Source organism: Dryobates pubescens, chromosome 38 (assembly GCF_014839835.1).
Source record: "Dryobates pubescens isolate bDryPub1 chromosome 38, bDryPub1.pri, whole genome shotgun sequence".
NCBI lineage: Eukaryota > Metazoa > Chordata > Aves > Piciformes > Picidae > Dryobates > Dryobates pubescens.
In genome coordinates this window covers 2,216,508-2,242,369 of record NC_071649.1, presented here as the reverse complement: position 1 = coordinate 2,242,369, position 25,862 = coordinate 2,216,508, and the positions used below count along the sequence as shown (strand labels likewise).

Below are 25,862 nucleotides of genomic sequence, written 5' to 3'. Positions count from 1 at the left end.
CTGGCAAAATGACAGCTGGAACCACTGAACTGCTGCAGTATTCACATGCAAATGATGGGATAAGCTCCACATCCTCAGACCACCCTCTCCCTTCTGTGATTTAGGTGGAAGGAGGGAATGGGAGAGAGATGGAGCTGGACAGGTTGCCTTTTTTCCCCAGCAAGTCTCGCCAGCAAATCTTAGCTTTTAGATCAGCTCCCCTTCCCCTGAAATGCACATTGAACATCCTCCCACAGTTTAGTGCTTCAGAACTGAGAGTGACCACAAAAGCCTGAAAGCTCAGGGTAGCAGTCATAGCAATGGTGATACTCTGAAGCAGGATGAAAACCAGAAGGAGAAGAAGAGCAGCTTTTGCCACCCTTTTTCTTGTGGCAGCCTGAGCCATTAAAAAATTTCTTTTAAAAGCTCATTTCTCTGTCAAAAATGACAACCAAGTGACTGGTGCCCTGAAAAGCCAGATCTGGTGTAGCTCCCTGCTCATGTTCATCCTCTTCAGCACTAGACCGTGGGCTTCAGAGGCCTTCCTGCACTCTGGATTAGGCCCAAGTAGAAAACATCAGAGCAATACAGGAGTGTGGGGTGAGGGGTTTTGTTGGTGTGTTCTTGTTCTTTATTTCAGAAGGACCTTCACTTTTTTATTCTTCTACCTATTCTGAAAATAAGTGTTCATGCAAAAGGAACATATCCTCCTTTTTCCCACCTGAAATTCTTCTCTAACATCATTATAACAATGTGCCAGTCTCTCGTGGTCTTTCTGGGCTTATCTTTGTAATGGAAATGGATACATTTAAGGATTCTCTCCACTTTGCAGCTTCACTAACAGAAGCATGGAGAGGATGAAGGTGGTTTTCTTTTTTCAGGTGTCCCAGAGGAAGTCTGAGGAGCAGCCATAAATTACCCCCAGCTGGCCTAGGAGTCTTTTCTCTCTCTCAAATGTTGCTTCCTTCCCTCCTCTGGCCTAATCATCTCTCCTTTCTTACATTATCAGAAGGTAGGACAGAGATCTGGATCCCTGGGTACCAACCCTGTTGTGTGTGAAGTTTTCCAGGTGGCATGTGTCATCAGGCCCCAGGCAGGGTAGGGAACATCCAGTGCAGAATTAGTCTCCTGAAGTCTCAGGTCACCATCTGTGAGTGCCAGATATAATTTTGGAAGCCCACTGGCAAACCAGCAGATTCCTTAGGAAGTTTCATAATAGTTGCATGTTATTTTGACCTCATTTTCCACAGATGCAGTTTCTAGAACTGGAAGGTGAAGTGTAGTGTTTTGATGGCCCACATACACCAGTCTTGTCTTGTGTTGGTTCACTACTCAAACTTGAAATGCAGCTAATGTCTGTTACTTGGGTGCTGCTGTGGGTTGAACCTGGCTGGCAGCAAACATCATACAGCTGCTCACTGCTCCTCCTCCTCCTCCTCCTCCTCCTCTGCCCTGGGGAATGGGGGGAAAGAATTGGAGGGGTGAAGGTACCTCCTCAGCAAATGCATACAAATGAATACCTCTTATGTACTTGTGTTCATATGCATGCACAGAACACAGGGTGTTCGTGCCAGGAGAAAGGCAACGTGTGCAGGGCTCTGCGTGTGCAGGGCTCTGCGTGTGCAGGGCTCTGCGTGTGCAGGGCTCTGCGTGTGCAGGGCTCTGCGTGTGCAGGGCTCTGCGTGTGCAGGGCTCTGTGTGTACTTTCCCAGCATGCACGAAAAGAGAAAGCAAACTCACAATCAAATAAGCAGCCAGAGCTGGGGGGGGGGACCGAGGGGAGGGGGAAGAGAAAGAGAGGAGATTGCAGTTGATTATGAGCCTGGCAGCAGATGTGCTACACAAATCCAGCCCGCTGCATCCAGGCTGTTTCCATGGCGATGGAGCGAGTAATTGTGGAGCTCTGGCGCGCTCCCCCGCGGCCCCCGCTAGGGTGGACGCCGGGGCCGGGTCCCCACCGATGCTGCCTCGCTGGGAAAAAAAACCATCAGGCGAGAGACACCCAGGGATGGGGAGCTCTGATTTATTTCCTTTCCTCCCGTTCTGGTGGTAGGATGCTGGGGGAGCGGTGTGGGTTTTTTTCCCCTCGGAAATATGGTTTCCCGAGATGCTAAATAAATGGGCAGGAGTTTCCCCGGCACGGGAGCGGGCTGCGATTGGCTGCCGCTGCCTGGCCGTGCCAATGGGAGCCTGATGGGCACTCAGGTACCCACCACATAAGCAAAGCTACACGCTGGCCACAGCGAGCAGGCTAAGGTGTGCAAAGGAGGAGGCGGGAGGGTGGGGGGGTGTCTGCTCCTCTCCCATGGCTCCGCCGAGGACGGATCTCCTTAGAGAGCTTCGTCGGGGACCATCTGCCGGGCGCGCACATTGTGCCTGCCGCAGAAAGCAGCATTAAGTCATTCGCTCGCGGGCGTGTGGGAGGCCAATTTGTCATCGGCAGCGATGGAGCTACGGGATCTCTGTAAGTAAATCCCTGCACTTCACCCTGCCGCTTCAGCCCGGGCACAGATAAATAAGCGGGGTCGAGGGATGGCAAAAAGCAAATCGATAAGCGCTGCACAGAGCAGGAAGGATTTCTCGGTTCTGCTCGGCGTGGAGGGAGACCTTGCTCTTCCTAACGGGTTGAGGCGTCGGGCAAAGTAGTGATCTGTTTGCGTAGCCTTGGTGGTTGTTCAGCCTCATTAAAATGTGGTCCGTGGAAGGATGCTCTGTTCTCTGAGGCGTTTCAGAACGCTGCCCAGGGGGGTTGTGGAGTCTCCCTCTCTGGAGATATTCAAGACCCGCCTGGATGAGTTCCTGTGTGACTTGGTGGAGGTGATCCTGCTCTGGTGGGGGGGTTGGACTGGGTGCTCTCTCGAGGTCCCTTCCAGCCCCTAACATTCTGTGACACTGTGTTTGAGAAGGGAAGCGAGCCACATGGGGCAGAATGTAAGAGGCAGACAAGTCCAAGATGCCTCTGTGTGGCCAGCAGCGTCGGTGGTGCTGGTGTAACAACCACAGGCAGGTTATTGCAATGGTTTCTCAAGCACTAGTTCAGACCCGAGCCGAGGAAACACGAGTTGCTCATCATTCATCTCTGTGTTCTGCAGAGAGAACCGTTGCTTCCCCTGCCCTTTGTCTAGGTTTGGGTTTTTAAATAAATGAAATTCCTTCTTTGGAGTGGGCTGGTACAAACCACATTTGAGTCAAAAGCTTCCCTGTTTGGTGCTGAAACAGGTGAGTACGTGAAAAGTGCAGAGAGTTTCCTTTCTCACCGTTGTGGGGCATGAGTTAGAAGTTGATTCCTTTGCCTGCCGGCACTCTGCTTTTGATTCTGGAAAGCAGAAATGGTATATTTAGAAGGGGGAGGAGGGGGTGTGTGTGTGCAAATCTGTCCCCTCTGAGCCTCTGGGGTTACTTGAGTTACACCAGCCGTGGATTTGCCTCAGCATTGTTCCTGCTTTATCAGGTATTTGTCATTAAACCGGGAGCTTTGCTACACGGAGCTCATGGATGGCTCTCTGCTTAACCCTCTCAGAGGCTGTAGTCATCTTATCTGGTTTGTGAAAATACACAGAAGGGACAGAAATAGGAACAAAAAGGTAGAGAATAAAAAACCACTTTCTGCTTTTTCACTCTGTGCCTGAGGTAGTCAATGGGTATCTGGAATTTGGTAGTAACCAGAACTAGGTGCGAGCATCACATGAAGCTGTCTGCTTTTGAGGGATCCATTTCTTGATGTCCTGGGTTCATTTTAGAACTAAACACACAACTTCCTTTCCCAGTGTCAGGAGCTGCTGGGAAGCCACATTGCTGCCTGGGAATCTTAGGCTGAGGGTGTGATTTTTAACTCTATTTGTATTTTCTTTTTAAGATATGGCTTAACTAATGGCTTTTGAGACAGTGCCTTGCAAGTCGTGGCAGAAAGGTGTGTCCCTTTGGTTCAAGGAATCAGTGTCACCTCAGAGCTGATGCTGGGGGTTAAAAAATGTGGCTGTTTGATCAAAACAGATTAGGAAAATACAGGAGGTAGAATTCAGTGCATCAATACAGTGAGAGTATCTGCTGGTGAAGGCTGCATTAAGCTCCCCTGTGTGCTTTTGAGTGTTTAACCAAGCCAGATGTGTCGCAAATGCAGGAGGGCTCCTCATTAAACCTGAATTAATTCCTTATCTGAAGGTGGAGATGTAAGTCACTTCTCCCTCTGTTTCCTGGGAATGTTTGGGTCACCAGTTACTGAAATGATCACCTCAGGCATCCTATGGCAGTAGGCTTAAACCCACCGTAATTTTCCCCATCTGTGCAGAAAGGTAACTGTTAGCACTGATTGCAACACTTCTTTCTGGTTAGCAGAGGTGCAAGTGCCAAGAATGAGATTTTTGGCAATGAAGCAGATATTTGGCTGCTATGTCACCTTCCCCAGGGACTTGTATCATTCATTTGTATTTATTTAGCACGGATGTAGCTGAAAATCCTATGGTGTACAGCATCTTAGACAGAGTGATGTGCCCACTGCCTGTCCTGGAGGGGGAAACTATGATCTAGGCTGAGATACTCTATATGAAGCTGAGGGACAGCTTGGACTCTTGCACGCTTGGGCATGGCTTCTCTCTGCCCCCAGGCTGGTCTCTTTGAACACCTTTGGGATGCATCTGAATGATTCTCCACTGTGCACCTTTTGGGGGTTTTTAATTCTGTACCCTGCTACCTTCTGCTTTATTTTCTGACTGGTACTGTGGGAAGCCTAGGAGAACGTTGTCTTTTAAGGTCACTGCAACTCTTAAGGGTGGTATTTTTGTTCTTGGTAGTGCTTTGAGGATACAGTTCAAACAACATAAACCTCTCAAGTTTAGTCACTGGTATTAGGCAAATACCATGTGGCTGATAGAGTTCCTGTATCTCCCATAACCTTGTTTGCAAGGATTTGTTTGCTTGTCTATCCCTGTGCATTAGCAGATAAAAGGAGGGCGACAGGGAGTGAGAGAGAGCTCTCACTGCTAAGCTTCGGATAGTGCATTGGATCAGTCTGTCTGAGGGCTTCAAACCCTCAGGTCTGAGGTAGAAAAACTCATGTGGCAGCCAAAGCCAGGCTTGCATTAAGTTTTTGACCTGATGATGCAGAGAACTGTTGCCTGTCGTTACTGCTTGGGGATGATCTATGTGGGAGAGGTATTTCAGATTCCCAGGCTGTAAGAGTTCCAGCAACTGAGGAGTGAGTAGGCTTCAGTGAGAGCTGTGGCATGCTGGCAGCAGTTGGGAGGATGCAGGAGCTGAAAAAAAATGCTATCTTGGGGTAGCTTTAATTGGTTGCATTGGAAAACACTTGTGTTTGATGGGCTCATATGTCTTCTAAAACTCTTGGTGCCAGACCAAATTGGCATGTCTCCACTGGCTTGCACGAGAAGCCACCAGACATTGATCCGATCTGCAAGCTTACGCTTACGTTGTTCTTGGAAGGGCAAGAGTTTCACAGAGGCAGAAGGTTATTTTTCCTCCCTGTTTGCCTCAGCAACAGTAATGTTGGAAGCCGGAGGGGAATGTGTATTCCAGAGGTTTCGACTGTTTTCCATAGGCTTTAAATGTCAGAGTGTTACCCTTTGTTTGCTGGCCAAGCCTTAGAATCACAGAGTCAACCAGGTTGGAACATACCTCAGAGATCATCGAGTCCAACCTATTACCTAATACCCAACACCTCATGACTAATTAAACCATGACTCCAAGTGCCACATCCAATCCTTTCTTGAACACCTCCAGGGATGGTGACTCCACCACCTCCCTGGGCAGCACATCCCAATGGCCAACTACTCTTGCTGGGAAGAATTTCTTCCTCACCTCCAGCCTAAACCTCCCCTGGCACCGCTTGAGACTGTGCTACAACCTCCCTTCAGGTAGTTGCATAGATCAAGAAGGTCTCCCCTGAGCCTCCTCTTCTCCAGGCTAAGCAACCCCAGCTCCCTCAGCCTCTCCTCACAGGGCTGTGCTCCAGACCTCTCCCCAGCCTCATTGCCCTTCTCTGGACACATTCAAGAGTCTCGATGTCCTTCTTAAACTGAGGAGCCCAGAACTGGACACAGGACTCGAGGTGTGGCCTAACCAGTGCTGTGTACAGGAGGGGCATGATGACTTGCCTTCCCATGCTATACTGGAAGTGTAGACCAGCGATCCAGAAGGGAAGCTTTATATGTGTCCAGAAATACTAGATCTGAATATTTCATTCTTTCCCTGGATCTTAACCCTCCTGCAGCTTCACCACAAGCACTGTGGTCATTCATGTTGTAGCTGAGCAGGTACTCAAGCCACCAGCCCTCAGCTGTGCCTCACCTGTGTTCTTGGTTTCACCTCATTCTTCAGGCGAGTAGGTACAACTTTTACACAAGCTACAAACCAAGGACTCACCTTTAGGTGGCTTGATGTGTTTACATCCTAAAGAACTGCAGTCATAATGAAACTCCAAAGGAAACCAACTACTCAAATGACCACAGTTCCTGCAGTCTGGGGTGAGGGAGGCAACAACAAGTGGTTTTTGGCAAAGTTACTCTATGCTAGAATCAGAAACATTCAGGTTGGAAGGGACTCAGCATCACCAAGTCCAACCCAGAACCCTACAAAGTTCATCCCTAAACCATAGCCCCGAGCACCACATCCAAACCACCTTGAAACACAGCCAGGCTTGGGGACTGCACCACCTCCCTGGGCAGCTCATTCCAATCCCTGACCACTCTTGCTGGGAAAAACTTCTCTTAATGTCCAGTGTAAACCTACCCAGTCATAGCTTGAGGCCATTCCCTCTTGTTCTATCCCTAATTATCTGGGAGAAGAGACCAGCAGCAGCCTCTCTACAACATCCTTTCAGGTACTTGTAGACAGCAATGAGGTCTCCCTTCAGCCTCCTCTTCTCCAAACTACCCATCCCCAGCTCCCTCAGTCCTTCCTCATCAGATTTATTCTCCGGGCCCTTCACAGCTTACATCGAGCATCATGCCGAGTCCCAGAAAGCTCTGGCTCCCTGTTCAGCACAGGCAGGTTCTCATCTCAGATGGCAAAGTGCACACAACAAAGCAACACCAAGCCCAGAATAAAACCAGGAGAGCACTAAAGCAAAGGCGGGTGGCTGGTGAGAGCCCATTGATTTGGCTGACACCCGTTTTGTTCAGCGCTCTGCAGCGCTGAGCTGGAAACTCCCGTGCATCACAAAAAGTTTTCAGAACAATAAGAACTGTCAATTACAGCACATTTTACAGGCCTGTCATTATCCTTCCATTGTCTTGAAGCACCGAGTGCTGTGCAGAGGGATTTTGGGTTTTTGGCAGGAGTTCAGGAGTGGCCTCATAAAGAGGACTCGTGTGTCGCTACCTCATGTATGTTATTGTCTGCAATCAGAGTTTAGCCCAGCACAGGTCCCCAGAAGTACAGACACAGAATCATAGAATCATTAGGGTTGGAAGGGACCTCAAGGATCATCCAGTTCCAACCCCTCTGCCATGGGCAGGGACACCTCACACTACAGCAGCTTGCTCACAGCCACAGCCAGCCTGGCTGCAAAAACCTCCAGGGATGAGGCTTCCACCACCTCCCTGGGCAACCTGTGCCAGTCTCTCACCACCCTCATGGGGAAGAACTTATTCCTGACTTCCAATCTGAATCTACCCACGTCTAGTTTTGCTCCATCCCCCCCAGTCCTATCACTCCCTGACACCCTGAAGCCTGACATCCAAGCCTGCAGTTTTTGTGCTGTCCATTTATTTTGTCTCTTAAACAAAACCCCACCACTTTTTGTTGTTCTTAATTGCATAAATGTCAAAGCAAGAAGTTTCAGGTGTCTTTCTACACTGGATGTCTTCCAGAGAAGTAGAGTACCCTAATAAAGTAATATCCTGCTGCTGTGGAGTGGTGGCAACAGCAGCAGTGATGGCCACAAGCAGAATTTTTTAAGTCACTTTCCCTTGAGATGATTTTCCTGAAACTAATCTTGGAGTATCCTGTTCTAGTGGAGCTGAGTTCCTCCTCCTCTGCCCTGTCTTCTTTCACTCCAGATGTTTTGTCCCCCAGTTAAGGAAAGGAAGTGCACACCCCTCATCATTAGGAATCATAGAATCAACCAGGTTGCAAAAGACCTCAGAGATTATCAAGTCCAACCTATCACCCAACACCTCCTGACAACTAAACCATGGCTCCAAGTGCCACATCCAAGCCTTTCTTGAACACCTCCAGGGATAGTGACTCCAACACCTCCCTGGGCAGCACATTCCAATGGCCAATCTTTCTTTCTGGGAAGAACTTTCTCCTCATCTCCAGCCTAAACCTCTCCTGGCACAGCTTGGGATTGTGTCCTCTTGTTCTGCTGCTGGTTGCCTGGGAGAAGAGACCAACTCCCACCTGGCTATAAAACCCCCCTTCAGGTAGCTGTGGAGGAACTACAGCCCTTCACAGGTACATGCTCCTGTGAGGAGAAGCATGATGGGTAGAAGGATTGAAAGAAATGTTTGGAGTCCTTAGCACAAAAAGAACATGAACTTGCTGGAGCCACCTGATCTAGATGAAGATGTCCCTGCTCACTGTGGGGAGTTGAAGATCATCAAGGTTCTTGTTAAAGATCCCTTCCAACCCAAACCATTCCATGATTCTATGATTGGCTTTGTGTCAGGAAGTCTTAAATTCTTTATCAAGAGCCAAAAGCCACCAAAGCCTGGATGAGGCACTTATTGCCATGGTCTAGTTGATTAGATAGGGCTGGGTGATAGGTTGGAGTGGATGATCTTGGAGGTCTCTTCCAATCTGGTTGATTGAATGATTCTATAACATAACTTGAGAGTGCTTTCTCTTCCATATTTACTCTTTGCAGTGCAGCAGCATCTGCCTACCTAAGTTCCAAGCGGGTCAGGACATTCCCTCTGAAAACAGATCATGTTATGCATCCTTGGTATCATTATGCTGTGAAACCCATACATGCTGCAATATATCTGCAGCAGTTTGAAAAGTCTGCAGGGCAAAGATCCCTTCTTCCTGGAACTCGTGGGCTTCACACAAATCCTGGCAGCTTTCACCACTGAAGAATTTGGTGGTTTAAAAAAAGCCCCACGTGAAAGTCAGACCTCAGAGGACACACAGGACCTTCCTGTGAACTAGGACTTTGATTAGCTGGAGTCTGGGTGTTTTAAACTCCTCTGTAATGCACAAAATCAATCATGTAATGAGGTGAAAAAGGAGATCTTTGTATTAGTGTTAGCACACTGTCAAATTAATACATCAAATAATATCCTCCTTCTGCTGAATCGTTGGGCTGCTTTTATCAGCGCTTTTGATGTGACAAAGGAAGCGCTTGTTCCACAGCTGTAAACCCAACTCCCTTCGCCTTCCCTTCTCTTTGAACTCCCATTTTCTTGAGGCTTGGAGCACCATGATACAGAGAGAAGCTTTCACAGCTAGGTATCTCCAGATTCACATCCAGAGGCACATTAGCAGCCACACAAAGGCATTTTCTTCTCAGCGACTTTTTCACATATGTGTCACCTCCTGCCTTGACCTCTGGATCCACTCCCAGACTGCATCTCAGGAACAAGAATCTACCCCTATATAGTTATCTCCAGCAAGATCAAAGCTGGCACTGTATTCTGACACCTGTGAGAATGAAATGGATATTCAAAAAAGGAAAAGCAAAAAGGGGGAAATGGTGAAAAGAAAAAGAGAGGGAAAGGCCTGAGTTCACGTGTGTAAAAGCCACGCACCCACGGATCCTGGAAACCAAGGGAGGACTCTCAGGATTAGCTGCAGCTCCTCTGTTCAGAAGCAGCAGAAGGTTTCCTTATTTGTTAGCTTCACCAAGGTAATTAAGCAGGCTCGAAAACATAAATAAAAATAGAATTTCTTCTCCATGCCCACAACTGCAGCTCTGGCACTGCCTTGCTGGGGAAGTTAATAAGGCTCTGGCTCGAGGCTGGGGCTTTCTGCCTGCAGCCTAAGGGAAGCCGCTGCGGAAGCTGCTGTTACTGTGTGTTGCCTTTGGATTGAGCACATCTAAGTGCCAGGTTCTGCGCACTGGCCACAACAACCCCAGGCTGTGCTACAGGCTGGGGTCAGAGTAGCTGGAGAGTGGCCAGGTGGAGAGGGACCTGGGGGTGCTGGTCGATGATAGGCTGAACATGAGCCTGCAGTGTGCCCAGGCAGCCAAGAGGGCCAATGGCATCCTGGCCTGCATCAGGAACAGTGTGGCCAGCAGGAGCAGGGAGGTCATTCTGCCCCTGTACACTGCACTGGTTAGGCCACACCTTGAGTCCTGTGTCTAGTTCTAGACTGCTCAGTTTAGGAAGGATGTTGACTTGCTGGAATGAGTCCACAGAAGGGCAACAAAGTTGGGGAGGGGTTTGGAGCACAAGCCCTATAAGGAGAGGCTGAGGGAGCTGGGATTGCTTAGCCTGGAAAGGAGGAGGCTCAGGGGAGACCTTCTTGCTGTCTACAACTACCTGAAGGGAGGCTGTAGCCAGGTGGGGGCTTCTCCCAGGCACCCAGCACCAGAACAAGAGGACACAGTCTCAGGCTGTGCCAGGGGAGGTTTAGGCTGGAGGTTAGGAAGAAATTCTACACAGAGTGATTGCCCATTGGAATGGGCTGCCCAGGGAGGTGGTGGAGTCACCATCATTGGAGGTGTTCAGGAGGAGACTTGCTAGGGTGCTTGGTTGCATGGTTTAGTTGATTAGGTGGTGTTGGATGATAGGTTGGCCACGATGATCTTGAAGGTCTTGAAGCCATGTGGCCGACAGAAGCTCCGCTCAGCTTTAGGGGAGCTTCCCTGATGTGAGACTCTCTATTGCCTGTTGAGGCTGTCAGAGCCATGCTTTGAAACAGCTGCAGCTGCAAAGAGGTATGTGATGCCCATGACATCTCTCACTCTTCCACCACTAGCTGCTTTGGTGCATAGAGAAAACAGGCAAGGGCTTGAGTTAGATATCTGCCTCTGATGCTTTGTAACTGCATGCTGCACTGAGAAGTTGTATTTATATGTTAAGAGCTGCTCTTGAGGTTTTCTGCCTTAATGCTATTATAAGCCAGTTAAATATTTGATAGAGGAGAAGAAAGGCCATTCAGAAATAAATTCCTTTGTTCTCACATCCCAGCTTACCTTTTAAAATCCCTTGTTCAAATCATCAGCCTATCTCAAGCAACAGCACAATGTTTTGGGGCTATGCTCAGGATGCCTAAAGCCCCACTTTGAAATGCAAGTGGAATTATGCTCATTTCTAATGGTACAGAGATGGTGCACATGAATCTCAGAGTAAGTTATGCTTCTTCATGCATGAAATTACCTATCAGCCCACCTTAGTGTGCAAGACTGCCATCATCCCAAAGTCATGGGCCTCCAGGCTGAATTTTGCACCAATCCCAGTAACATTTCTTACTGCTAAAGATTCCAGCCCAGTGCATTGAAAGGCTTTGGATTTCATTGTATATTTAAGCTATAATTACAGCTGCATTCCCAATACCTGAAGGGATTCTACAGGAAGGCTGCAGAGGGACTTTTCATGAGGGTGTCTAGCAACAGGACAAGGGGGAATGGTTTGAAGCTGAAGGAGAGCAGGGTTAGACTGGACCTGAGGAAGAAGTTCTTCAGTAGGAGGGTGGTGAGACTCTGGAACAGGCTGCCCAGGGTGGCTGTGGCTGCCTCTTGTTTGTGAGTGTTGAAGGCCAGGTTGAGCAGCTGAATCTCACTGAGAGGTGTCCCTGCCCATGGCTGGGAGGTTGGAGTAGATGATCTCTGAGGTCCCTTCCAACCTAAGCTGTTCTATGATCACAGAATCACAGAATCACCAAGGTTGGAAGAGACCTCAAAGATCATCGAGTCCAACCTGATGATACAATAGAGCGACTTCTAACCAAGAATCTCCTTGGTGAAGTAAATATCAAGTGTTTCAAACAGACAGATCTGAACATATTAGCATTTATCTTTGATGTGAGAAGGCAACCAGTTGGTGGATGTGTGTCCAAGAATTTTCAGGTTAAAAAGCACTTTGCTTTCAGGTTCCAACCAAGAAGGAAATGGTCATTTTCTGTTGACTGCTACTGGCTATTGGTCATTGAATGCAGGCTTTTGGTGTTTGGGTTTTGTGTTTTTTTGCCAAAGACATACAAGACAGATGGGTAATATGAAAAGGGTAGGAAAGCCCCACAACTAATTTTGTATGATTCTGAACCTAAACACCAAAGCTCAGTCCAATGTTCCAAAGTTTGCCAGAGCTGCGATCTCAAGGTTTTGTTGCACCAAAATCCCAGGGGTTGCTGCAGTTGCTGATAGTGACCACAGTGTGTAGTTCTTCTGGTTGTGGAGAAATCTGCACATTTCATCATGATCTCCTGCACAGGCAGACACCTGGCCCTGAATCCAGATCCTTTCAGATCATAGCTTTGGTCTGGTGTCCTCATCATTGCCTCTGCATCATTAGTGCTGGCAAACTGTGTAACCTAATGAGTTGGTTGTAGAGCTCTGATACCACAGGCCATTTGGAGCACCTACCTGTGGCCACTGTCACAAAGCACCCATGAAAGGTGGTTGCAGCAGGTCAGGGGGGACGGGGGTTTAGTGCAGAGCACAGTGGTCTTGCTTTGCAATTCCAGTCACCTCAGCAGTATTCCTTGCTTATAGGATCATAGTGCTTAGGGTGCAAACTCAGGAGCTGCTTAAAAGGACCACCAGAAGGTCAGGAGGTGAATCCTTGGCTGTGTTGAAACAAGTGCTGAAAATCCCATCAGTTTCAGGCTGATTTCAGTCTTCCTTGTGAAGTGGTCAGATTGTACCCTGAAGTGAGTCAAGAGGCATCTCCTCCAAAAGCAACCGAGCTGTCCAAGAGCTCTGTGTGAGTCAGACACAGACCAGGCAGCAATTTTGGTTACTGATAGATAAAAAGGAATGTTTGTTCCTCCAGGGATAACAGCTTGTTGCTTGCTTTGCTCTTGGATGCAAGGAGAAAGGAAGAAAAAGCAAGGAGGACTTGCAGCCAAGTTGGCTGCTGCAGTCCAGCAGCACAGTCAATCAAACAGTTCCATCCTTCCAACAGCACTGATTTCATCTCTCTGCTGTGCAGTTGTCCCCTGGTGATAATTCCAGTTTTGTCAAGAGATGGCAGAGATTTTGCTTTTCAACCTTTGCAAGCCCCTCTTACCTGCAGTGAGCAGTAAGAGAGCAGACTGAGGGCTTCCTCCTATTCATTGATGCCTAAAAATAGTTCATGCTAACCCTAAGCAGCCTCCAAGACACAGGGAACGTGCTTGTGGAAGGCAAAAGGATCTGCTATTTTTAAAAGCACATTGACTCAGCAGAAGTAGACTTGTGTGGTTTAGATCATGACAGGTTGATAATCAAGCCCTGCTGTGAATGCTTGGCTCTCTCATTCTGGCTGCAACGTGTTTACATCTATTTTAACTCAGCAGTGGACTGGCAGGAGACTTGATATAATGGCTAGAAAGGAGGCTGCTATGTTATTGTAGGCATGGAGGAAAGCAATGTCTTAGTTACAGCTTTTACAACTTAGTTTTCTGGGTTGTTTTTTGTGGCTTTTTTTTGTTTGGTTGGTCTGTGTTTTTCTTTTTTCCAGCTATCTCTGTGTGTATGAGAAAGAGAAGAGACCATTAACCCAAGTGCATTTATCAGACAGGTTGCTTGGTAATCAGTTGTGTTGTGCTAAGCACAGCTAGGGGCAAGAGCTGTTGTATGGATTTCAGGGGGATTACTCTCTTGCCATTGCTCTCTTGCCAAGAAGGCCAATGGCATCCTGGCCTGCATCAGGAGCAGTGTGGCCAGCAGGAGCAGGAAGGTCATTCTGCCCTGGACTCAGCACTGGTTAGGCCACACCTTGAGTCCTGTGTCCAGTTCTGGGCTCCTCAGTTTAGGGAAGATGTTGAGATGCTGGAAGGTGTCCAGAGAAGGGCAACGAGTCTGGGGAGGGGTCTGGAGCACAGCCCTGTGAGGAGAGGCTGAGGGAGCCTTATTAGGTTAGTTATTAGGTAATAGGTTGGACTTGATGATCTCTGAGGTCTTTTCTAACCTTGTAGATTCTATGATTGTATACTCCAGTATGCAACTGCTATCCAAACTTATAGAATGATCATCCAGTCCAACCTATCACCCAACACCTCAGGACAACTAAACCCTGTCACTGAGTGCCTCATCCAATCCTTTTTTGGAGTCACCTGCAGGGATGGTGACTCCACCACCTTCCTGGGCAGCACATTCCAATAGCCAATCTCTCTCTCATGGAAGAACTTTCTCCTCACCTCCAGCCTAAACCTCCCCTGGCACAGCTTGAGACTGTGTCCTCTTGTTCTGCTGCTGCTTGCCTGGGAGAAGAGAACAACCCCCACCTGGCTACAGCCTCCCTTCAGGGAGTTGTAGAAAGCAAGAAGGTCTCCCCTGAGACTCCTCCAGGCTAAGCAACCCCAGCTCCCTCAGCCTCTCCTCACAGGGCTGTGCTGCAGACCTCTCCTCATCCCTGGGGATGGAAATTTCTGCAGCTCATGCAGATCCCAGTCCCTTACCAGGTTATTTTTAAGTTTTCCTGGGATCCTAGGTAGACTTAAAAGGCATCTTTTAAAAACCATAGCTGAATTAATACATATACCACATTGACAAAGTTCTAAGTAGGACAAGGCTGTACAGTAGCCTAAAGATATTACCTGCCAGCCAAGTTATTTCCCTGCTGCTGTAAGTCTTGAGCAGGACTTGAGTTCTGAAGTATTTTGCCTGTGAAAAGGTGTGAGTTTGAAAGGGAAGGGAAAAAAAAGCAGATTTTTACTATTTTACAGCTGTTTTCATGTGTGGTACAAAGGAAGGTTAAACTGTGTGTGTTAAACAGCAGCACTGGATTGCTTGAGAGAGATTCTGTGTCCACTCTGTTCTTAATCCTGTGGTAAGTCAGCATCCTTAGCCACTGATTTCTAACCATGTTAATCCAGACCCTCTGCAGGCAGTTGTGCTGGTCTTATCAAGAGCCACCCTGGACTTTCTGCTCTTTAAATAGCAAGTGGCTTATCCTAGCAGTCAGTCAAATGTTGCTGGGTTTCCTTTGAAAAGAGTTTGACCAGTCTAGCAGTTGGGTTCAGTCTGATGCTTAGATGTCATTCTTTTCTTTGGGTCTTTTGAAGGTGGCCTTAAAGTGGCAGTGATGAAAACCATACTTGGTTCAGAATCCCACCTCTGGGCAAACTTCAGTGAGAAGCATGAAAAAGAGCTTTTCCTGTACAGCTTTGCTCTGCTCACTGCTCTGGCAGTTCACTGTTTCCACTGAGTGCTTTGCTTTAGTAAGGTTTGCCTTGCCACGTGTCCAGTTCTGGGCCCCTCAGTTTAAGAAGGACATCGAGACACTTGAACGTGTCCAGAGAAGGGCAACAAGGCTGGGGAGAGGCCTTGAGCACAGCCCTGTGAGGAGAGGCTGAGGGAGCTGGGGTTGCTTAGCCTGGAGAAGAGGAGGCTCAGGGGTGACCTCATTGCCCTCTATAACTACCTGAAAGGTGGTTGTAGCCAGGAAGGGGTTGGTCTCTTCTCCCAGGCAACCAGCACCAGAACAAGAGGACACAGTCTCAAGCTGTGCCAGGAGAGGTTTAGGCTGGAGGTGAGGAGAAAGTTCTTCCCAGAAAGAAAGTTTGGCCATTGGAATGTGCTGCCCAGGGAGGTGGTGGAGTCACCATCCCTGGAGGTGTTCATGAAAGGCTTGGATGTGGCACTTGGAGCCATGGTTTAGTTGTCAGGAGGTGTTAGGGTGATAGGCAATAGGTCTCTGAGGTCTTTTCCAGCCTGGTTGTTTCTGTGATTCTGTGATCCTTGAGGTCCCTTCCAACCTGTGTTCAAGGATTTAAGGAAGTGAGAATACCTCACAGTAACTATCAACCTGCCAGCACGCCCTGGCTACAGCACCTCCACTGTGCATATCCTACCCTGCGTGTTCCGGATTGCTCTTAGGGAGGATGAGGAGAGCTAATTCTTCGGCATATTACTGTGCAGACCCCCCATTCCCCCACCCCCCCCAAGCACTGTAGGTTAATTAGGTAGATCTCATCTAAATACTAAATTATATCACCTTACATCCCTCCAGACAGACTGAAGGAGTTGGGGCTGTTCAGTGTGGAGAAGAGAAGGCTCTGAGGAGACCTAATTGTGACCTTCCAGGATCTGCAGGGGGCTATAAGAAAGCTGGGGAGGGACTTCTGAGGGTGTCAGGGAGTGATAGGACTGGAGGGGATGGAGCAAAACTAGAAATGGATAGATTGAGATTGGATGTTAGGAAGAAGTTCTTCCCCATGAAGGCAGTGAGAGACTGGCACAGGTTGCCCAGGGAGCTGGTGGAAGCCTCATCCCTGGAGGTTTTTGCAGCCAGGCTGGCTGTGGCTGTGAGCAAGCTGCTGTAGTGTGAGGTGTCCCTGCCCATGGCAGGGGGGTTGGAACTGGCTGATCCTTGAGGTCCCTTCCAACCCTGGCAATTCTGTGATTTTGTAATTAATTCCTAAGATTAAGGAATTTAGAAGCAAAAATTCAAATAGGTGGACAAGCCTTGGAGAGTGCTTTAACCAGATCTTACAGGGTTTGAGGATATAAAGTGCTTAAATTAAAAGTAATTTGAGAATGTATAAAAGCAGAAAGGGCTCTGACAACAGCAGGAGGAGCAGAATAGAAAGGGTAGCATTTGCTCTATGCAACACTTGCACTAAGAACAGCAACTGGAAGGAGGAATTTGAACTAAACCCCATGATCATGTGTCCTTACAACTCTTCTTAATGGTTTGTTCTGTTCCTCTCCCAGTTTCTCTTGACCCTTTTCTGAGGGTTAAATTAATCCCTTGTGCAGCTCAGCTGAGGATAATGAAGTTGCCCCGAGGTGTGAATGCAGCCCTTGGGTTTGACCTACAGAAGGCTGAGCCTCTGTTCTCCACTGTGTTTTCAGGCAGTTTTGTTGATGTTGGATTAATTAAAAGCCCCCTCTCCATTCCCCAGGCTTATCCACTCTCCTGCTCACAATAAAGGAGGTTCCAGTGCCTGGCCTCACTCTCAGCCTACCCGGGCCTATGAAGAGACATGGTAGAAAACACTCCTAATGAGGGGAACATAATGGCCCTGATCATGTTTGTGAGCAAAAAGGGCTCATGTTCTGATAGAACTGATGTGATTTGGGTTCCTTCAGGCTGATGCTTGTGCTTCTCAAGCCATTCTGCTAGAAGTGATGAGAGGGACAGTTTGGATTCCTCCAGGCTGATGCTTGTGCTTCTGGAGCCATTCTGTAGCTGATCTGAGGGACAGTGGGATTCCTTCAGGCTGTTGCTTGTGCTCCTGGAGCCATTCTGCTAGAAGTGATGTGAGGGACAGTTTGAATTCCTCCAGGCTGATTCTTGTGCTTCTGGAGCCATTCTGCTAGAACTGATCTGAGGGACAGTTGGGATTCCTTCAGGCTGTTGCTTGTGCTCCTGGAGCCATTCTGCTTTAACTGATGTGAGGCACAGTTTAGATTCCTTCAGGCTGATGCTTGTGGTTCTGGAGCCATGATGCTTGTGCTTCTGGAGCCATTCTGCTAGAAGTGATGTGAGAGACAGTTTGGATTCCTCCAGGCTGATGCTTGTGGTTCTGGAGCTGTAAGTGTTGCTTGTATTTGTCCACTAAGGCAGAGTCTTGTTTCCTGGAAGTGAAAGCAAGGTGTTCAACCATGGAATTCTGATCTAGAGTAGATAGGCTGAAACCCAGTACTCAGCACCACTGAGACTGCATCTCAAGTACATGCTCAATTTTGGCCCCTCATGACAAAAAAAGAGACATTGAGGTGCTGGAGCCAAAGAGCAGATTTAGATTGGATGTTAGGAACAAGTTCTTTACCATGAGGGTAGCGGGACACTGGAACAGGTTGCCCAGGGAGGTGGTTGGTGCCCCTGTGATGCTCAACAGGGCTCTGGGCAACCTGATCTAGTTGAGGATGTCCCTGCTGACTGCAGAGGGGGTTGAACTGGATGTCCTTTGGATGTCTCTTGCCACCCAGCCCAGTCCATGATTCTATGACTAAATTGGTACCATCTGTCAAAGGGGTATTTTCAGAGTGGTTGGTGGACTAAGAAAGTCTTTTTTCAAGGCCTGTAGTTGTGTTGGATTTGTTTTGAGTTGAGAATGCTGATTAATATAAATCATCTTGTATTGCTACACTTGACCAAGGCCTATAATCATGCCACACTTCAGCTGTGCATGATTGAGAAGTCCCCAGATTAAGCAGAGTGCTTATGGTGAAGAGTGCCCTCTTTGCCAGCTGGGAGGGTGCAACCAGCTGCACTCTGAAATTTGAAAGAAAGAAAGGAAGAATCTGTGAACTGGTTTGTGAAATGGTCTCTTCCTCATTACCCTAATCACATAACTATGCTGAAGGCTGCAATCAGCTTTTCTCCTTTTCCTTCTTTTAAGTCAGGCACAAGAAAGGAAAAGATTAATAAATGCTGAGCTGAAAAAGATCGCTGAGGTCATCCAGGTCCCATCTCTGAGACTCAGCACTAGACATTAGAGCAGAGAGGACCATTAAACTTCTATTCCATTTGTCTTCTTGCACTCTTCAGGACACATTTCCCAGTGCCCTTTAAGCCATCTAGATGCACATGGGGGACTAAGAGGCCTGTGTAATGTGCCATGGTATGGATCAAGGGAACTGTTTATCTCAGGATTTCATTTCCTAAATGAAGTAGTCTCCTCTGAAAAGCACATTTCTTACATGGAGTTCCTAGGCAATGCAGGGGAAAGCAAAAGTACCCAACATGTTCAATTGCCTCTTGGACCTTGTTCTCCTAGCCTGAAATGACATTGGTTTAAAACCTGAGCATGAGCAAGGCTCATCAGTGAGCACGGGAGACACAAGGACCTGATGGAGCAGGTCCAGAGGAGGGCCACAAAAATGATCAGGGGGTTGGAGCACCTCTGCTATGAGAACAGCCTGAGGAAGGTGGTTCAGCCTGCAGAAGAGGAGGCTATGGCGAGACCTAATAGTGGCCTTCCAGTATCTGAAGGGGGCTACAAGAAGGATGGAGAGAGACTGTTTGCAGAGGCCTGCAGGGACAGGACAAGGGGCAATGGTTTGAAATTAGAGAAGAGCAGATTTAGATTGGATGTTGGGAACAAGTTCTGCACCATGAGGGTGGTGGAGCACTGGAACAGGTTGGGCAGGGAGGTGGTTGAGGCCCTTTCCCTGGGGATATTCAAGGTGAGGCTCAACAGGGCTCTGGGCAACCTGACCTAGTCCAGGATGCCCCTGCTGACTGCAGAGGGGGTTGGGCTGGATGACCTTCAGAGGTCCTTTCCAACCCAGATCATTCTATGATTCCATCACCTGTAGCATTAGCTCCTTCTGTCTACTCTCTCAGATGTAGTAGCTGCCAGTCTTCAGTGCTGATAAGATAAAAGAAGAATGGATGCATGGAAGGTTTCAGTGGTGTGTCCAGGGTCATACAAAGGCACATGTGGCAGTCAGCAGGTTAGATCTATGCAACCTGAAGATTAGCACAGTGCCTCAATAAAAGGATTGACCTTCTCTCAGTTGGTTTTGGTTTGGTTTTTTGTGGGTTTTTTGTATCTTTTAAGTGAGAAAGGAACCTTCAGAGAGCACCCAACCTATGGGCCTTGCCAAGTCTTGAATTCACCTGCATCGAAGGAGTGCCAATGAGTAATATTGTGCTACCTGTACTTAAGCAGAATTTCTGGGTATCTCTGAACACCTCAAACTCCAGTCTAGTACTTAAACTCAACCTGTGTTTTCTCATCTGAGTGTAAAACAACCTTTGAGCTCTGGAGGTCTCATAGTATGCTCTGGGTGTGTGTGTGTGTGTGTGTGTTAAGGGAAAGGAGAAGTATGCAGTGGATAAAGTGTACATATGTCAAGAGCCTTTATCACCACATAGATGAATCCTGGTTGTCAGTTGCAAAGAGCAAAGATGGACTCCTAGAGCAGAAATTGAACAGGGAAACCCCAACAAACAGCAACAGCAGCCTTAGGAGCCTTTTGGTTTGGAGGAATCCCTGTGTTGAAAGTGTTGCTTCGCACAGCTGAGTGTCTCTGCCTTGCCTGTGACATCCCTGCTTCGCACACCAGATGAAAGCCACATCTGTAGCTCCATTTGTCTAACAAATCATTTTCCTACAGGCTCTCTGATATTTACCCCGGGGAGGAGGAGATGGGGAGGGCAATTTGTAGATCTTATCTAAGAGGAGGAATGACTTTGTTGTGGCTTTGACATGCTCTTTGAATAATACTCAAAAACCATCTGAAACCACATTATATAAAGAGGATCCTTTTTATTTGTGAGTCTCAGTGGAGAAAGCAAGAGTGAGACATTTCCCTTGTTCCATTTTCTGGCTTTACTCTGTTCCCTAGCCAAGGGCTAGGAAGCTGTTTAAGTCCTTCAGCTCAATAATTAATATTAAAACAAAAAGGGGAGAGGGAAAAAAAAGGCAAATTTGAAAGACTCCCTGCTGCTCTTTAGCATCCTTATCTTCACCTGCTCCCCTCATCATTCAGAAGGCTCCCAGACTGGTGTGTATTTAAGCCATGTCCTACTTCTATTGGTATTTGCTGTACTGATCACAGACTACATTACTCATCTGTCAGAATAATTTAATCCTTGTTCTTTAAACCACTTATTGAAAAATGCTTCTGCTGCTCCTGCTTTAAGCTCTGCCCTGCTTTCTCCAGCCCTGTGCTGGGAGCTTGCAGGCTGTGCAGGTTGATGGGGCAGAGCACTCACAGACGAGGAGCTCGCTTCGAGTTGAGCCCAGGGTGCTCTCAGGACCTAGTTCTGAACGCTGAGCCTCTCGGTGATTTGTAGCAACCATTACCCTCTTGCATTAATTGAAATGGAAAGCAGTAGAGGTTTATGATGCTGAGTTGGTTTGCCATCTTCAGTATGACTTTGATTGCAGAATCCCAGAATCTACCAGGTTGGAAGAGACCTCTGATACCATCCAGTCCAACCAATCACCCAACCCCATCGAATCAACTAAGCCGTGGCACCAAGTGCCTCTTTCAGGCTTTCCTGGAACACCTCCAGGGACATCAACCTCACCACCAGAAGAGCTGTTATTTCCAGAACACTGACCATAGAATGCTCTGTGAGAACAGCCCTAGGAAGTGACAGCTTAGAGGAGCTACCGGAGGCGCTGGCAAAAGCCAGACCCATCGCCTCATGCTGTCCTGGCAGTGCAGTCCAGCTTCTGCCCTGAACAAAGTGGGACAGAAAGCAGAGGGGATTTCCTCCTTCTCATCTCCTTCAGGCATGCCTGTAGTTTGGTGATACAGGGATCAGTCTGCAAGGAGCCAGGCTGGAGATCACCCTTGCATTTCATTCTTGGGACTTAGCTGCAGAATTTGAGTCACCTTTAAAGGCAAATAGACCAAAATTTCATGTTAAAACTTCTCCTCTGCTTGAAAGTCACAGAATCATAGCACGGCTTGTGTTGGAAGGGACCTTTAAAGGTTATCTAGTCCGACCCCCCCAGCAGTCAGAAGGGACACAATTGTGGCAGTGGTTACAACAGTCCCAGCAGCAGCCAAGTTTTCAGAAGGGAAACCTTTTTGTTGGTTTGGGGAGTGGGGATGATTGGGGTTTCTGGTAACCTCAAATTCAGCTTGGCCTCGGCAGGTGAATGTCATGCTGCTGCTGCTGGACCAAGACAGATAGGGATGGGCTCTTTAGGTCTGAGATCCCTTTAGCTTCCCAGCACTCTGGGAGATCCCCAAGGCCCCATGGAAAGCAGAATGCATTCCTGCTGCGACGGTTGAGGTACCCAACCCTTGCAGGAAGGGAATGGGTGGGGGGCGGGGAAGGGGCAGAACATCACAGCATTTCCTGTTGGAAAATTCCACTCTTGACAGGAAAAGCAGCAAAGGGCAACAGCAAAGCTGGATTGCAAATTTTGACAGGGCCAACAGGTAAATATTGGCTTTGTGCAAACAAGCTTCTATAAATAACCTGTCTGCTCCGGGAGCTCCGCAGCTGGCAGCAGGGCTGCCGGGGTATTGATTTACCGCCGTGCGGCAAAGCACAGCTGGCAGCATTGCTGCTCTCCTCCTTCCCAGGGCTGCTCCTGCTCCTGCTGGGAGCTGCCTGCCGGCCTCACCCTCCCCCTTCGGCAAGCAGAGGTGAAGAGCCCAAAAGAAATGATGTGAAGCAAAACGGCTGCCAAAGCAAGGGAAGACTTACAGGAACAAGTGCAGAGAGTAGGGAGAGAGAGTGCTGTGTGTAGGTGTTCCACATACACACAGCCAGCAAGAGCCTGTCTCTCTTGCCCAGTCTGTATCAGGTAACTTAAGACAGCTTACAAGACTGGTTCAGAGAAGTCCAGGAGACCGTGGGGGGGCTTGAAGGACAAGGAATGCTTAGGAGGAAACAATAAAGACTCTGTGCATCATGAGTAGTAGCAGGCAGAGGTTACTGAAAGGACTGATGAGGAGTCTGGAGCGCAGCCCTGTGAGGAGAGGCTGAGGGAGCTGGGGTTGCTTAGCCTGGAGAAGAGGAGGCTCAGGGGAGACCTTCTTGCTCTCTACAACTCCCTGAAGGGAGGCTGTAGCCAGGTGGGGGTTGGTCTCTTCTCCCAGGCAATTACATTATCACAGTATCACCAAGGTTGGAAGAGACCTCAAAGATCATCGAGTCCAACCTGTCACCACAGACCTCATGACTAGACCGTGGCACCAAGTGCCACATCCAATCCCCTCTTGAATACCTCCAGGGATGGTGACTCCACCACCTCCCTGGGCAGCACATTCCAATGACCAATCTCTCTCTCTGGGAAGAATTTCTTCCTCACCTCCAGCCTAAACCTCCCCTGGCACAGCTTGAGACTGTGTCCTCTTGTTCTGTGCTGGTTGCCTGGGAGAAGAGACCAAACCCTTCCTGGCTACAACCTCCCTTCAGGTAGTTGTAGAGAGCAAGAAGGTCTCCCCTGAGCCTCCTCTTCTCCAGGCTAAGCAACCCCAGCTCCCTCAGCCTCTCCTCCCAGGGCTGTGCTCCAGACCCCTCCCCAGCCTCGCTTCCCTTCTCAGGACACATACAAGAGTCTCAATGTCCTTCTTTAACTGAGGGGCCCAGAACTGGACACAGGACTCAAGGTATGGCCTAACCAGTGCTGAGTACAGGGCATGGTGTCCTGCAGCAGAAGTTGCATGCAACGCTGTGTAACAGCCCTCATGCAACACCATGGGCTTGGGGAGGACAGGCTGGAAAGCTGCCCAGCAGAGAAAGACCTGGGGGTGTTGATCAACAGACAGCTGAATATGAGCCAGCAGTGTGCTCAGGTGGCCAAGGAGGCCAGCAGCATCCTGGGCTGTATCAGGAATAGTGTGATAAAGCAGCACCAGGGAATGATTGCCCCTTCTGCTCAGCACTGGTGAGGCTGCATCTCAGATACTGGGTTTAGTTTTGGGCCTCTCACTACAAGAAGGACATTGAGGCGCTGGAGTGTGTCCAAAGTAGAGCAACAGAGCTGGTGAAGGGTCTTAAGTCATAAGAGGGGCAGCTGAGAGAACTGGGGTTGTTTAAGCAGGAGAAAAAGGAGGCTCAAGGGAGACCACCTCACTCTCTACAACCACCTGACAGGAGATTGTAGCAAGGTGGGGGTCAGTCTCTTCTCCCAAGTAATGAGTCATAGGACAAGAAGAAATGGCCTCAAGTTGCACCAGGGGAGTGTTAAGTTGAACAGTAGGAAAAATGTCTTGCCCAGAAAGGCTATGAAGCCCTGGAACAGGATGCTCAGGGGAGCGGTGGAGGTATTTAATGGATGTGTAGACGTGGCACTTAGGGACGTGGTTTAGTGATGGACTTGTCAGGGCTGAGTTAATGGTTGAACCTGGTCTTAAAGGTCTGTTCCCACCAAAACAGCTCTGTGAGTGTTCCATCCAAAGCTGGGTTTCATCCATACTAAAATTCTGTGCCTTGGTTTGCTGAAACAACAGGCAGGAAGAATCTTGGCTTCTGAGTTGCAGGTCAGCCTCCCCAGAGCTTCATGCAGTTTGGATGCTGCATGCTTCAGCTTTCACAGCTAGATGCATGTGATCAGGTGTGCAAAGGACAAACTGCTCTGCATATATGATGTGCCAAAGGTTTCAGCAATGAATACATCTCAAGCCTGTTGTTAGGTTTTCCTCTCTGGTGTTACGTAAATATCTGGGTTTAAGATATCTCAGCTTGGTCACAAGCTGTTCCTGAAATCAGAGTCCACTCTCCATTTGGAAATCTCATTTCTCATATCACAGGAATAAAAAACACCAATTTGTGTCTGCTCAGTGAAGGAGGAGAGGGGCAAAGGGTAGCCTGTAAGAGTAAATACGATGTGATGTCATCGTCACAGCCTTCTGCTGGGGAGCTTGCACTGCAGTGACCTGGGAGCTGCTGCTTCCTTGCCCTCTTAGCTGAAGCACAGCTCATGGCATCTTCCTTGCACTGTTAGTGCACTCTTTTTTTCTTAAACCTGGCCTAGGGAAAGAGTGGAAGGAGATACCTGTTCAAAGAAAGCAACATCAAAGTGCTCCTAGCAGCCAGTCAAAACTTCAGCTGGTGCTAATTCTGATAACTCTGTGGTTGGTGAGCTGGCCTTTTTGCCTGGGCCAGCCACTTGCATGTCTCTGCACATTATTATGGATAATGGCAGATTCCTCTGGGATTCTGCCTGCCTTCTTGCCTGCCTGCCTGCCTTCGTGCCTGCCTGCCTTCGTGCCTGCCTGCCTTCTTGCCTGCCTGCCTACCTGCCTTCCTGCCTGCCTTCCTGCCTGCCTTTTTGCCTGCCTGCCTTCTTGCCTGCCTGCCTGCCTTCTTGCCTGCCTTCCTTCCTGCCTGCCTTCCTGCCTGCCTTCCTGCCTGCCTTCTTGCCTACCTGCCTGCCTTCTTGCCTGCCTTCCTTCTTGCCTGCCTGCCTACCTGCCTGCCTACCTGCCTTCCTACCTTCCTGCCTGCCTTCTTGCCTGCCTGCCTACCTGCCTTCCTGCCTTCTTGCCTGCCTTCCTTCTTGCCTGCCTTCCTGCCTTCCTGCCTACCTGCCTTCCTGCCTGCCTTCTTGCCTGCCTGCCTTCTTGCTTGCCTTCCTGCCTGCCTTCTTGCCTGCCTGCCTTCTTGCCTGCCTGCCTTCCTGCCTGCCTGCCTTCCTCCCATGAGTATTTCCTGTTAGATGTTAGTCAACAAAATGGAGCCAGCAGTATTGGATGCAGTGTTCTCATAACAGCAATATCAGAGATCATTTGGAATTACCACAGTGAAGCTGATAGGAGCCTCTGAAACGTTGAGGGAAGAGCACTATAGATAAAACTAAATGGTAGAAAGTGATCCTCTACTCTGGCTGTAGTCACCTAGAGAATCTTAAAAGCCAGTCCTCAATAGATGGGCCCTGTGCTGGTGAACAGCAGTTACTAGATTTGAAAGGAAGGCAATTAGGGTGTGTTATGTTCCTTTTTTTAAGGCACTGAAGCTGCTCCTAATTTCTGATTGTAAGATCAGAATACCTAAAAGAGAGGAAAGTGGATTATTTTTCATTGTGATTAACTTCCAGCCAAGCTCTCACAATTAAAGGGACTGTGTAAACTGCCAATTAAAATCCCCACCCCCCCAGATGAATCTGTTGCTAATTGCATGAATCCCTATTTCATTGCAGGGTGTGCTGGGTCTGCATGTATGTGCAGTAGTGTACGTAGAGTGCTCTGGGCTGGAAGGGACCTCCAAAGCTCATCCAGTCCAACCCCCCCTGCAGTCAGCAGGGACATCCTCAGCTAGATCAGGTTGCCCAGAGCTCTGTTGAGCCTCACCTTGAATATCTCCAGGGATGGGGCCTCAACCACCTCCCTGGGCAACCTGTGCCAGTGTTCCACCACCCTCATGGCACAGAACTTGTTCGTACTGTCCAGTTTAATCTCCTCTTCTCTA

The 25,862-nt window shown here is 48.6% G+C and overlaps 1 protein-coding gene across 4 annotated transcripts in view; it reads left to right on the top strand.

Moving 5' to 3' along the window:
• The window catches only part of ELMO1 (engulfment and cell motility 1), a 372,993-nt gene that overhangs the window by 272,755 nt on the left and 74,376 nt on the right, over window positions 1-25,862 (top strand). The window contains exon 1 of one of the 4 annotated variants that reach the window (XM_054177080.1): window positions 2,018-2,443. The exons of the other annotated variants lie outside the window; for them this stretch is intronic. The gene's annotated coding sequence lies outside the window, so the exon portion shown is untranslated. Of the gene's footprint in view, window positions 1-2,017; window positions 2,444-25,862 lie in introns of those variants that run through there. 4 annotated transcript variants of the gene reach the window in all.